The following is an 11,928-nucleotide window of genomic DNA, read 5'->3' as shown; positions in this document are numbered from 1 at the left end:
ACAAACATTTTGGGTAATTCATGGAACTGCAGAGCCAGACGCGTCAGTCAGATCTTTTCATCTGTAAAACGAAGGGGGCAGATGATCTTTCTTTTCCCTTATCTAATAGCCTGTGAAATCATCTAGGCAACCAACTCCCAATTTTACAGAATAAAAAAAGGGCTGCGGATGTGTCTCGCTCAAAGTAATACAAGAAATTAGCGGAGGGACAGGCCAGAACCCACTCCACCCGGGTCTACTGCGCCCCTCGCCGCTCCACACCTTCCCGGACAGATCAAGCCAGCGGGAGGCTGCAGGCCGGGCGGCCTAGCTGAAAGCACCCAGGGGTTCGAGGCAGCTTCCCGGCAGCAGTCATAGGAACGCCCCGAGGGGAGGGGAAGAGTTAGGGCCTCCTTTCCCACACTTCGTTAGGACGGGGGCCGGGGCGGGACCGCGGCAGCCCTCCCTCGGGCCTGCGGCCGGCAGAGGGCGCGGAGCGACTCCTCGTTTCGCTGCCCGGCGGGCGGGGAACTGGCTGCCCCCGGAGCGCCGTCGGAGTTCGCGGGCACCGGATCGCGGCGACCCGGCCGGCCGGAGGGCGCAGGGGCAGCGCAGAGGGCAGCGCAGAGGGCAGGACAGCGGGAAGTGGGCGGGGCGGCCGGGAGCAGGCGGGGCGGGGCGGGGCGGGGCGCGGAGGGGGCGGGGCCGCGAGCGGGGGGCGGTGGCGGCGGCGGCGGCGGCGGCGGCGGCGGTAGCCGAGGAGGAGGAGGAGGAGAACATGGCGGCCGCGGAGAGCGGCTGAAATGCCTGTTTTTCAGGCCAGGCGAGCGGGAATCTGAGGCGATTCTCTGAGCCTTCCCCTCAGACGGCTGAACCGCGGCCTCGAGCGCTTCGACTGCCCTGTTCCCTGCTGCTCCCTCGAGTGCAGCCTGCGCCCGGTCCGTTCTGCATCCCCCTGCGGGGGGACTCCTGCTCCGGAGGAGGGGGCCGGAGAGCCGCGGCGGCGGCGGGCTCCCAGCCCGAGCAGCGGCGGAGGCCGCGGCGGCGCCGCCACGGTCGCGGGCGAGCGCGGCGCCCGTCAGCGCGGCCCAGAGGCGGCGGCGGCAGGTGAGTGGCAGGCGGCGGGCGCCGAGCCTCCCGGTGGGTGCAGCTGTCACGAGCCGCGCGGCCGCCGAGGCCCTAGGGGGCGGGAGCAGCTGGTGCCCCTCCGCCCGCCGCTCTCCTTTCTCTTCGCTCCGTTCCCCCTCCCACTTTCCCCGACTTCTCCCTCGGCCTCGCGCGGCTGGAGGGGGCGGAGGTCGCAGCTGTCACGGGCACCAGCTGGGGGCTGCGCCGCGGATGGAAACTGCTGCAGCAGCGACTTCCCTGCCCCGTTTCCCAGTTGCCCTAGTTAAGAGCGGACGGGGCGAGCATCCGCGGAGGGTGCGCGAGGCTCGCGGCCGCCGGCCCGGCGTGGGGAGAGGCGCCCCGAGCCCGCGGGCGCTCCCCGCCGCCGAGAGGGGGAGCCGGAAGTCGGCGCGGGCGCCCCTCGGCCCCGGCGAGCGCGGTGACCTTGGCAAGCCCGGTAACCTCTCTGAGTCTCGCTTGCCGGGACTGCGAAATGGGGATGACCGTGGCGAGTCTTCTTGTAAGCGCAGCCTCCGACGGCGCTTCTGTTTACCCCCGCGCACTTGCTTTACCCTTCTCCAGACGAGGCATTTCGGAGGCAGAAACGGGATGGATAAGTGAGATTTTCCTGTTATGTTTAGGGTTTGGTCCCCTTCGTCGGATTCTGCTGAAAGGATTTAGAAAGGGGAGCAAACATGTTGGCTGGAAGACTGAGAAGTGGGATGGGTTAATGGTCAGCGACAGAACTCGAGCCATTCCCTAGTCGCTTGGAAGAGAAATGGAGAAACCGGACACCAGGGTCCCTGCTCTTACTACCCAGCTGTGTTGTTTTTTGTTTTTTGTTTTTAAAGCAGTCACTCCCATAGACTAGACACTGCCTCGCTTGACGATGTTAGAGGGAGACGGAGGGTTTGACAATAAAGCCTGTATGTGTGACAAGGAGAGTCCGTGCCGCTGTGGCTGCAGTTTGGTGGGGAGGAAAACTTTAAGCTGGAGGATCTTTTAGCCTTTCAGGCTGGGCTCTCTTCGTTCACTGTAGGTGTTGAAGAGGCAGGTGTCCTTGTGGAGAAGGTGACATTCTTTTTCTTTTGAGACGGTGACTTTTTAATGCGGAGCATGATGGTGGTGAATGAAGGGTTCTGGAGTGAATTGCAGTCCCAGCACCTTCTGTTGATGCCAAGAGTAATCTCTGTGGCGACGATTTGTGAGGGCTGAGGCTTTCACTTCAGTGATTAAGAAATCTTCAAGGGTCTGTGTAAAACATTGCTGCGGTGAAGCTTAGATTATACTGTACAGCTGAAGGGATGGAGTTCAGGGGTTAAATTTGTTTGAGGTTTGTCTTCAGTTTTGGAATTGGTTGAAGGTTAGTCTCAAAAAAAAAAAAAAAAAAAAAAGTTGGCCAAAGGGGCCTCTCAGCTTGTTTCACAGAAGCTGTGATGTAGTAGGAAGGGGGTCAGATTTCATGTTGAGAATAATATAAAAAGAGTGTTTGCTTGGGTCTTTTGGCTCTTGAACTAGAAATAGTTTTGGGTTAAAAGTAGCAGTGAGGTTTGATTCAGCTTAATAAATGGGCATTCCTTGAGCTATGTCATAAACAGATGCAACTGCAAGTGTTTCTTTTTTATCTCGTGTACTCTGTGGAAGGGTCTAATTTGGTTTTGTGAACTAGCGTTGGAAATGGTTTCCCTTTATTTCTTATTCAGATTTTATCCTTTGGGAACAATGGATCAAAAGGGGGGCCTGAATAGGGAATATATGGTTTGGAGAGAAAATGCAGGGATGCTGCTTATAAGAACAGGCATTTGGTTTGATTTTTGTAAACATTTTGCAGTGGTTATTTATTTCATCTATTTAACTCACAATGAAGTTTGAATTTTAAGGTGCAGAATTTGAATTTTACATAGTTTATAGTTGATCTTTTTCTCATTTCCTTCTGAGAAAATCTGTAGGATTGTGTCTTTTAAATTACTTTTTGTGTGGTTTAAGCCAAGGGAGTATTTTAGATCTGCATTTTTGGTAAGTGGTTTTATTGAAAAAAAGTGCTTGATGGAACTAATGGTGATTGTTCCACTTAAACTGGGATTATATAGACAATGCATTTTCCTGCCTCTTTCTGCCAACATTTGTTTTTCTTTCTCCTTCAATTCCAGGGTTTCATTTCTAGAAATCTGGGCTGGAAACAGAAGCAGCAGTTTGTATAATACCAAGAACTTGCTTATGCCAGGAAGCTGTAAGGGTAGCATGAAGTGGGTGTGGTATAAAGATACTGCCACTCTTTAAGACAATTTAACTGTTGAGGGAGTCCAGGGTCAAACTTTAATTTTTGTTGAATTTCCTGTTTTCTTTGTATGTGTTAATCTTTTGGTGGGCAGAGGATTGGGTTGCTATGGTGTTGACTGGTGTATATTGTGAAAGCACTGGCAAAATTTCATGCTTTTACTCTATACAGAAGGGTGCTAAACAAGCCTAAATAATTTAAAGATGTTGTTCCCAGGATGGAATGTTCTCTGCATGTACTGTTGATCCTGCTAATCCAGTGATTGGTCTTCACCAGGACTAAATGTTGAGTAGGTGATGAGGGTGGTATAGAGGTGCTGAAAGGTGGAGTGGGGAAGAAAGGATATTGGACATTCTTTGAAAATCTTTTCTCTATTGGACTGTATATCAGAGTATGGTTTATAATTCTTTTTAAAGGACATCTCTGTCCTCATCGATTTCACATAACTTCTCTTACATACTACCTTTGTTCCTTAGTTAAGTTTGTCTTTATTGCCCTATCCCCCAAGGGCTCCAACATATTGTTTGAATATGTTGCATATTTTTGGGGTTGGTTGGTCTTAAACCATATGGCCTAAAATAGCTTTCATTTTAGGGCAAGTATGGGAGGTCAACACACACACACACCACTGAGTAGAATCTTCTTAAGTCATGGGGCGAGGAGATCCCCAGGATTCTCATTATTGTCTTGGCAGTGATTTTTACTTTCTGCCTGTGATAATCACAGGAATTCTCAGAGGGCCATCAGCTGCTTTCCTAGCATAGGTCCAGGAACATGTGGTGGGCTCCATTTTACATTACTTCCAAATATCAGGTGCAGAAGAGTGTGGGATTGGGTGAAGTGCATGTGTTTCAGGAGTTGAATGACAGAGCACTATATCCAGTTTTGGGCTGCAGAACCATACAAATTTCTCCCCACCTTGTACAACTTTCCTATGAGTTGGACAGACTAGACTGTAGGAAAGGACTTCTTCATTGCTTCTCTCCCAGGTTAACCAGTAGCTTAGCTTTTGGTTATTGGTCACTAAGGATGGACCTTATGGTCTCTAACCTTTTTTCTTACCATTGGAGGTGAGGTCTAGTCATTTCAAGCCTTTCTTTCTCTCTTCTTTGTGTTTTACTTAGACTTTGCGCCTCTCTCTCAACATATGGGGTCAGAGGTCATAAAATGGCCTAATGGCAACTGTGTACCATTCTTGGTTGCTTAGTTTAAGGAGGAGATGCAGGTTTTTTCCTTTAGTTGAATTCCAGATGATGTTTTGTGGGTGCACAGTATTTGGATTAACATAAGTTATTATTTTATATTTCTGCAAGATACATGGTTGAATAAGAAGAATTATTACAAAACACTGACACCAACATTTAAGTCCGGTTCTAGAAATGCAAGTAGAATTGGTTGTTGAATCCATGCTTCCTCCCCCATTCCCCCATCTGCAACACAGTATTTTTGAGGCTCCTTGAAATGACAGGCTTTTAGAAAAGCTTAGTATAGTTATCATATTTTGAAGATAAATAGCTTATGCCAAAACAGAAGCTATAGTCACTGGAGGAGTTGTAGAAGACTTCACATTAATCAGTCTAGTCACCCTCATCTTAGATATATTTTGATCTAATCTCTCCCCACGGGTATGTTTCAGTGTGGAGGGTGGGAAGTTGGGCTTTACTGAGAAGTCCTGGACCTGATCACTGGGAACAGACAGATGAGATCCATAACAATAGCTGCAAGCACAGAAGTGAAATACACCTATTAACAGGGCCAGAAGTCTAATAACACTGGTTTATCCAATGCTTCCAGAGTGCTACTTCATTTTTGCCTTGTAATTTTGAGGCAGTTTTTAAGCTGCTTTTGAGAATGGATGTTTGACTTCAGACACGGGAATGGTGCCCTGGCTCTTTTACTTAGTGGATGTAACCTTGGGCTAGTTATTTAGCCACAGTAAACCTCAGGTTTTCGTGCTTAAAATTGGAATAATGTACTTAAACTCATATTGTTGTGACCTTTAAATTAACTTATTGTGTTAAATAACAAGATATGTCTAGCATAATGATTGGCAGGTAGTTAAGACTTTAATAATGTTTTCTACATTTCCATAACCTAAACACATCACTGCCTAATCCATCATCAGATTATCTGATTCTTTTCTTTGCAGTTTCTTGCATCTCCCCCTTTATTTCTGCCTCTACAGTCTGGTCCTCCTGTCATTTTGCACATGGAGTAACTAGCATCACATGAACTCTGTGGGCCTGAGTTTCTTTATCATTAGATGAGCATATTGGTCTGAATTCACATTTCTTCTTGTGCTGAAATTCTATGATTTGTAGGTTTATAGCTGTTTGCCTGCATGCATTTGCCTCTCTAATTCATCCTACATATAAATGTTGAAAAAATTCTTTGCTGAAATATTTTTTGATGTTATTGTTTTTAGTGGAGACTCTCTGGACAAATTTATCAAATGTAAATCATTTAAACTGTTCTTGTATTTCTCATTCCAGAAAATTTGCTGCAGATGGCGTATGCAGAAATGCTTTGTAAACTGTAAAGTGCTATACAAGTGAAGAAAGTATTATAATCACTTGTAGATATCTTGCTTCTTTGATTTTACATGTTTCGTTTCTTTATTTAAATTGTATTCCTTTTTCCTTTATCGCATGACCTTCAAGAACAGTCAAAGCTGGTATGTTCTCTAGAAAGCTTGATTTGTATCACACTTCTTTAGCATCGATTACCCGGTTTGTTCTTTTTTTTTCATTTAAATTAAAAAAAATTTTATTGGAGTATAGTTGCTTTACACTGCTGTGTCAGTTTCTTCTGTACAACAAAGTGAATCAGCCATATGTATACATATATCCCCTCTTTTTTGGATTTCCTTCCCATTCAGGTCACCACAGAACACTGAATAGAGTTCCCTGTGCTATACAGTAGGTTCTCATTAGTTATCTATTTTATACATAGTAGTGTATATATGTCAATCCCAGTCTCCTAGTTCACCACCTCACCCCTTCCTCCTTGGTATCCAACATTTATTCTTTACGTCTGTGTCTCTATTTCTGCTTGGCAAATAAGGTCATCTATACCATTTTTCTAGATTCCACATATATGCATTAATATATGATATTTGTTTTGCTCTTTCTGACTGCACTCTCTGACAGTCTCTTGGTCCATCCACGTCTCTGCAAATGACACAATTTCGTTCCTTTTTATGGCTGAGTAATATTCCATTGTATATATGTATCACATCTTTATTCATTCCTCTGTTGATGGACATTTAGGTTGCTTCCATGTCCTGGCTATTGTATATAGTGCTGCAGTGAACATTGGGGTACGTGTATCTTTTTGAATTATGGTTTTCTCTGGGTATATGCCCAGGAGTGGGATTGCTGGGTCATATGGTAGTTCTGTTTTTAGCTTTTTTGTTGTTTGTTTGTTTTTGCGGTACGCGGGCCTCTCACTGTTGTGCCTCTCCCGTTGCGGAGCACAGGCTCCGGACGCGCAGGCTCAGCGGCCATGGCTCACGGGCCCAGCCGCTCCGCGGCATGTGGGATCTTCCTGGACCGGGGCACAAACCCGCGTCCCCTACATCGGCAGGCGGACTCTCAACCACTGCGCCACCAGGGAAGCCCCTGTTTTTAGCTTTTTAAGGATCAGTTTGTTCTGTATAATAAATTTTTCTTCCTTTCCTTCTTCTTCTTCTTTTTTTTTTTTTTGGAAGAGTTTCTCTTTTTAGTGTATGTTGAATTGGCTTTCCTAATTAGATTAGAAAATCCTTGAGATGGCATGAACCACAACATTTAGAGCAAAGGGCCCTTAATGGTGATTTGGAACAACCTTGTTAATATTATAGATGAGAAGACTAAGGCCAGACAAATATAGTAATTTTCATGGGTCACATAGTTAGTGTCTTTACTTGGGCAAGAACCCAGGTATTTGGCTCCCAGTCTTCTTTATGAGAGTTACTTCTTGTATTTGAAAGTTATTACAAAGAGATTTAAAATTTTAATAATTTTAGTAAGATTTTGAGTAATGTGTAAGCTAGTAGGAAAGGCATATTTTTGTTTTTCGGCCAAAAATTGTCAAATATTGTAATAAGGTATTAATCAGGAATTAATTAAGGCTGCTGTCTCAAAAAGTACAAAAGTGCCTGGAGAGAAATGTTGGCTTTTTTTGTATGGCCCTCATTCAGAGTCAGCAAATATTTATTGAGGACTGTCTCCGAGACACAGTGTACTCAGGTACTGTGCTTGCTCTATATGTTACATTTTATAAGCAAGGAAAGGCAGCTCAGGGAAGTTAAGTGGCTGGTATAAGATTGCACAGCTTGTAGGTATTAGGGATGACATTTGAGTCCAGGTCTTCTGACCTGAAATCACGAGCATACCTCTAAATTGGCTTCTCTCCAAGGTGCTCCCCACACTTGGCCACACTGTAACCCTTTGTTACTTTCTGGACTCCTTTCTGTTGTCTACATGTGCAGTAGAGACTGCTGCCATCCCCATTGCTTTCTGATGATCCAGGAGCCGATGTACCAGTTACTTAATGAAAGTATCACTTTAAGATTTTTGTGCTGTTTCTGATCTCACCTTTGTACCTTAGTAATGTTGATTTTTTTGGTGCTTCTGTCTAGGTAAGCTTATCTTTGAATGGTTGGTTTGGATTCTTAGCAATAAAATTCTGCCTCTCATGTTTTGTTAGTATTTAAATAGCTAAAGCTTAGGGTATTTTTTTCATTTGGAATAAATTGCTTGGTCATTCTCTGTGTTTCCACTTGTATTTTGAATGGTTGGTCTTATTCTTATAGCTTTAATATATTACATCTTACATTTTTAGTTTGCTTATATGGTTAAAACATTTACATGCTTTTATTATCAGGCATAGATTCGGTTGTTTAACAGTAGAAGATATTCTATTGTGAGAGTATGTTTGCATATACACAGATATCATGCCATATTTGACCAGATAGTTGAAGGATGAAATGTCCTTGCCTTTTGAAAGTACCTGTATGTGTAATACTGGCTTTACTTTGCCGAGTTTGTTTGGAGGAAACCAGGGAAAAGATATTTGTTCTACAAAGTCTAAGTCCTCCCTCCCTCCCCATTCCAGATGGTACAGGAAGTCTGTAATTGAATTTCTAAGTAGCCACTCAATCATTCATTCAAGACATAGTTATATGAGTACCTACTTTGTTCAAGGTGCTGTGTTGTTAAAAGATAGGGAAGTTAAATGATAAGATATAGATCCTGTCCGTAAGGAGATGATGACCCAAGAGAGGTGATAAGACGACACACAGATACCTATATTACTAATTAAATGTGATGAGTGCTGTGGGAGAGGTACTGAAATAGTACTTTGAGGAATCAGGAGAGTGAGCAATTATTTTCATTTGAAAGGGATAGGGGCAGGTTTCATGGTGGACTTCGTGGTGAACAGGAACATTGAAGGCAGGGGATGATTTCTGTGTGAGTGAGGGGGAGGAGAGCAGTATATTCAGGAAGATTAAATAGCAAAGATGAAAGGACAGAGACGCTTGGGGTTATTTCGGGAATCATAAAGGGGGAAAGTGCAAGCGGGAGGGTGGCACCAGCTGAAGTGGGAGAGGGAACCAGATGTTCTAGGTGCAGTTGTAAGACATTGAATGATTTTAATGGAGGGAGGTGGTCAGGAACGGTGAAGTTTGTAGATCTGGATGAAAATGAGAAGTGCCAGTTTTCCAAATCTATGTGGATCTTTTTCTGGCGGGTTTTACACCCCAAATCTTATATTTTCATAGTTTTTGAAATGATTCCATATGTAAGGCTTACCACACTGGGAACTTACGCATTTTTATGTATATTTGAGAACATACTTTTTTTTTCTTGATAGAAGTTAGTACAAAATCTTTTTCACTGTCTTATGCTTTTAAAAATTAAAAAAAAATTTTTTTTAAAGCAGTAGCTATTTCTTTAAACAGTGTGTTACCATTTGGAATTCTTAAGATGATGCAGTGGACTTGTTTTTCAAGTGTAAAAATGTCATCTCCTTATGTAAATATGTGTCACTGTATAAGTTAGATTGGTCATACAAGGTGAAAGCCCCTGGCTCTCAATATATTTCATGATTTATTTTACCGATTTATTTATACCCTGCCATGTTCCAAAAAGGATTTAAGGCAGGATATGTCATGAAGAGTCTTGGACCTTGTTCCAGCCCTGTCTATTATTTGACTGAATTGCTAACCAACATTACACTGAGGGAACAGTGTTGAAGACAGCTGATGTCATAGAATGTACTGCAGTTGTGTCTTTTGCCAACTGGTAGTAATTCAGAGATGGGTACAATATAATTAGAGTACCTTTAAAGATAACTCCTTTGAACTTCCATAGCATGCCAGGGAAATTGGTTGGAAGGGACTCATGGAGAGCTTTGACCCTTGGGAGCCCAGGCACATTTAGAGCAGTGGTCTCTACAGTAGGGTTTACATAAAATTATCAGAGAAATATTAGAGGTGTGTTAGTTTCTTTACTTTCAGTCTGCTGTGATGTTTTATAGTTTATAGGAGCCTGGGTAATTGCAGTTTTAGATTTATTATTTTAAATAGTAGACTAAACATATATTGTATTACAGTAGGGAGTCACCAAGCAGATTTTTTATAAAATATTTCATACAGGTTAACTGGTCATCTTGAGGTAAAGGACTTAAGAATTGTCTAATTTAAAGATGACTTATTAATTTTTCTTTCACAAAAATACAAATGTCCAAAATTTGTTGACATTTTTCTCTGACAAGTGTCTGTGAGTAGTATACTACCTAGCAGATATTTATGAAAATAAACCCACTAAATCTGTCCCTTTGGGATGATGGTAAATTCTTAACAGTGACTCAAAAAGTAACTACCTTTCAAAACAAAATAAAATTCAGTGTTTTGGAGAGAGGTTATTGAAAATGTATATTTGGGACTATTTCCATCATTATTGGATTTAATTGCTGAAAATGATGTTAAAACTTTAAGAATGTTTTTATATGTACACTTGAACTTGAAAACCAAATTTTCTAACCTGTATGAAGACCTTGTAAGAGACGCATTTTAGTGGTTTTGGGCCCATCTACTGAAAATATAAAAAAGGCAATACTATCTGATGAGTTAGTAAGAACAACTGATTGTCATCAGGAAATATGGAAATGCACTACCTGAATTTTAGCAAAAACTTTTACATAAATGGTGAAGAGGATTGAAAATTGAAATTCATGTTTTATTCAGTACAGCAAGTGATGCAGTTCTTCCCTTTGGTTATACTCATCTTTGTGAAGTATGTTTTTTGGCTATGATGACCATTAAAACCAAATAAAAGAGTTACTTATTATAAAAATGAACTGAATTTAGAGCTAGCATTTTAAGTTGCTGTATTACAAAATATGAAAGCAAAATTTAAAAATAATAGTGTTCATCACATTACTCTCACCAAAAATGGTGGTAGTATTAGAAACAATATTTATTAGGGAGAGCATAAAGCCGTGTCATCAATAGGTAAATTAAATGTTTAAAAATTGTTTATTTTATTATAATAAATGTCATTCTTTTACATATCCATTTTTGTGTATTCTTTATAAGGCACATAATTTATTGGTCTAGTGGGCAATGTATATAAATTATAAATAAATGTACATATATGGCTTCTTATTCAAAACTTTTTAAACTGTGGGGTATATGATAGAAATAGTTATCACTGTTTTGTAAGAAGGATTTTTTTTTTCTCTGTAATATATTTATTACTCTGGTCTTATAAATCAGAAAAGGAGAATAACACTTCTCCCTAAGACTCAAAAGAAGCTCCAGCACCAGCACCCAAAGCTGAAATTCTACTTAAACTGCTCCTTGAAAAATTACACACGAACAGTGAAACATTATCATGTGCTATGCTAGTATTAAGAATATATTCTAGGGCTTCCCTGGTGGCGCAGTGGTTGAGAGTCCGCCTGCTGATGCAGGGGACACGGGTTCGTGCCCTGGTCCAGGAAGATCCCACACGCCGCGGAGTGGCTAGGCCCGTGGGCCATGGCCGCTGAGCCTGCGCGTCCGGAGCCTGTGCTCCGCAACGGGAGAGGCCACAACAGTGAGAGGCCCACGTACCGCAAAAGAAAAAAAAAAAAGAATATATTCTAAATTATCCCGTTGCTATGTATTTTGTGCATTCGGTGATCTACCCAGTCATAATTTACTCACACATACGTGCTTTATCGTACATAATGCATACTGTGTATAATCATACATTATTTACCCCATGCACATAAGCACGTCCATTAAACTATTAATGTTGCATAATAGATAATTGGTTCACCGTACATACCATTCTTTACCACATAGATACCCATTGTGTAACATATACAATTAATATTACATAGAACACACTAATAATTGTACGTGCCCTATTAAGTCACATCATTTCCAGTCAACATGCTTGTTACAACAGATAATCAGTTCTTAATCACCAAGCTTAGGACGGGTTTTTAAGTAAGAACCCTTGGAGTTCATGGACTAAGAGTCTCTAGATAGGCTTTGTGGGGGGTGTCTGTGAACATTCTGAAATTATGTA

General features: G+C 42.4%; 1 protein-coding gene across 2 annotated transcripts in view; it reads left to right on the top strand.

Moving 5' to 3' along the window:
* Positions 1 to 715: 715 nt before the first annotated feature.
* Positions 716 to 11,928, top strand: part of NCOA1 (nuclear receptor coactivator 1) — a 262,175-nt gene continuing 250,962 nt past the window's right edge. For both annotated transcript variants that reach the window (XM_049695689.1, XM_033425290.2), the window contains exon 1: positions 716 to 1,086. The gene's annotated coding sequence lies outside the window, so the exon portion shown is untranslated. The remainder of the gene's footprint in view (positions 1,087 to 11,928) is intronic.

The sequence above is a fragment of the Orcinus orca genome, chromosome 13 (genome assembly GCF_937001465.1).
Source record: "Orcinus orca chromosome 13, mOrcOrc1.1, whole genome shotgun sequence".
Taxonomy (NCBI): domain Eukaryota; kingdom Metazoa; phylum Chordata; class Mammalia; order Artiodactyla; family Delphinidae; genus Orcinus; species Orcinus orca.
The sequence above is the reverse complement of the archived record's forward strand: the minus strand, read 5'-3'. Positions and strand labels throughout refer to the sequence as shown.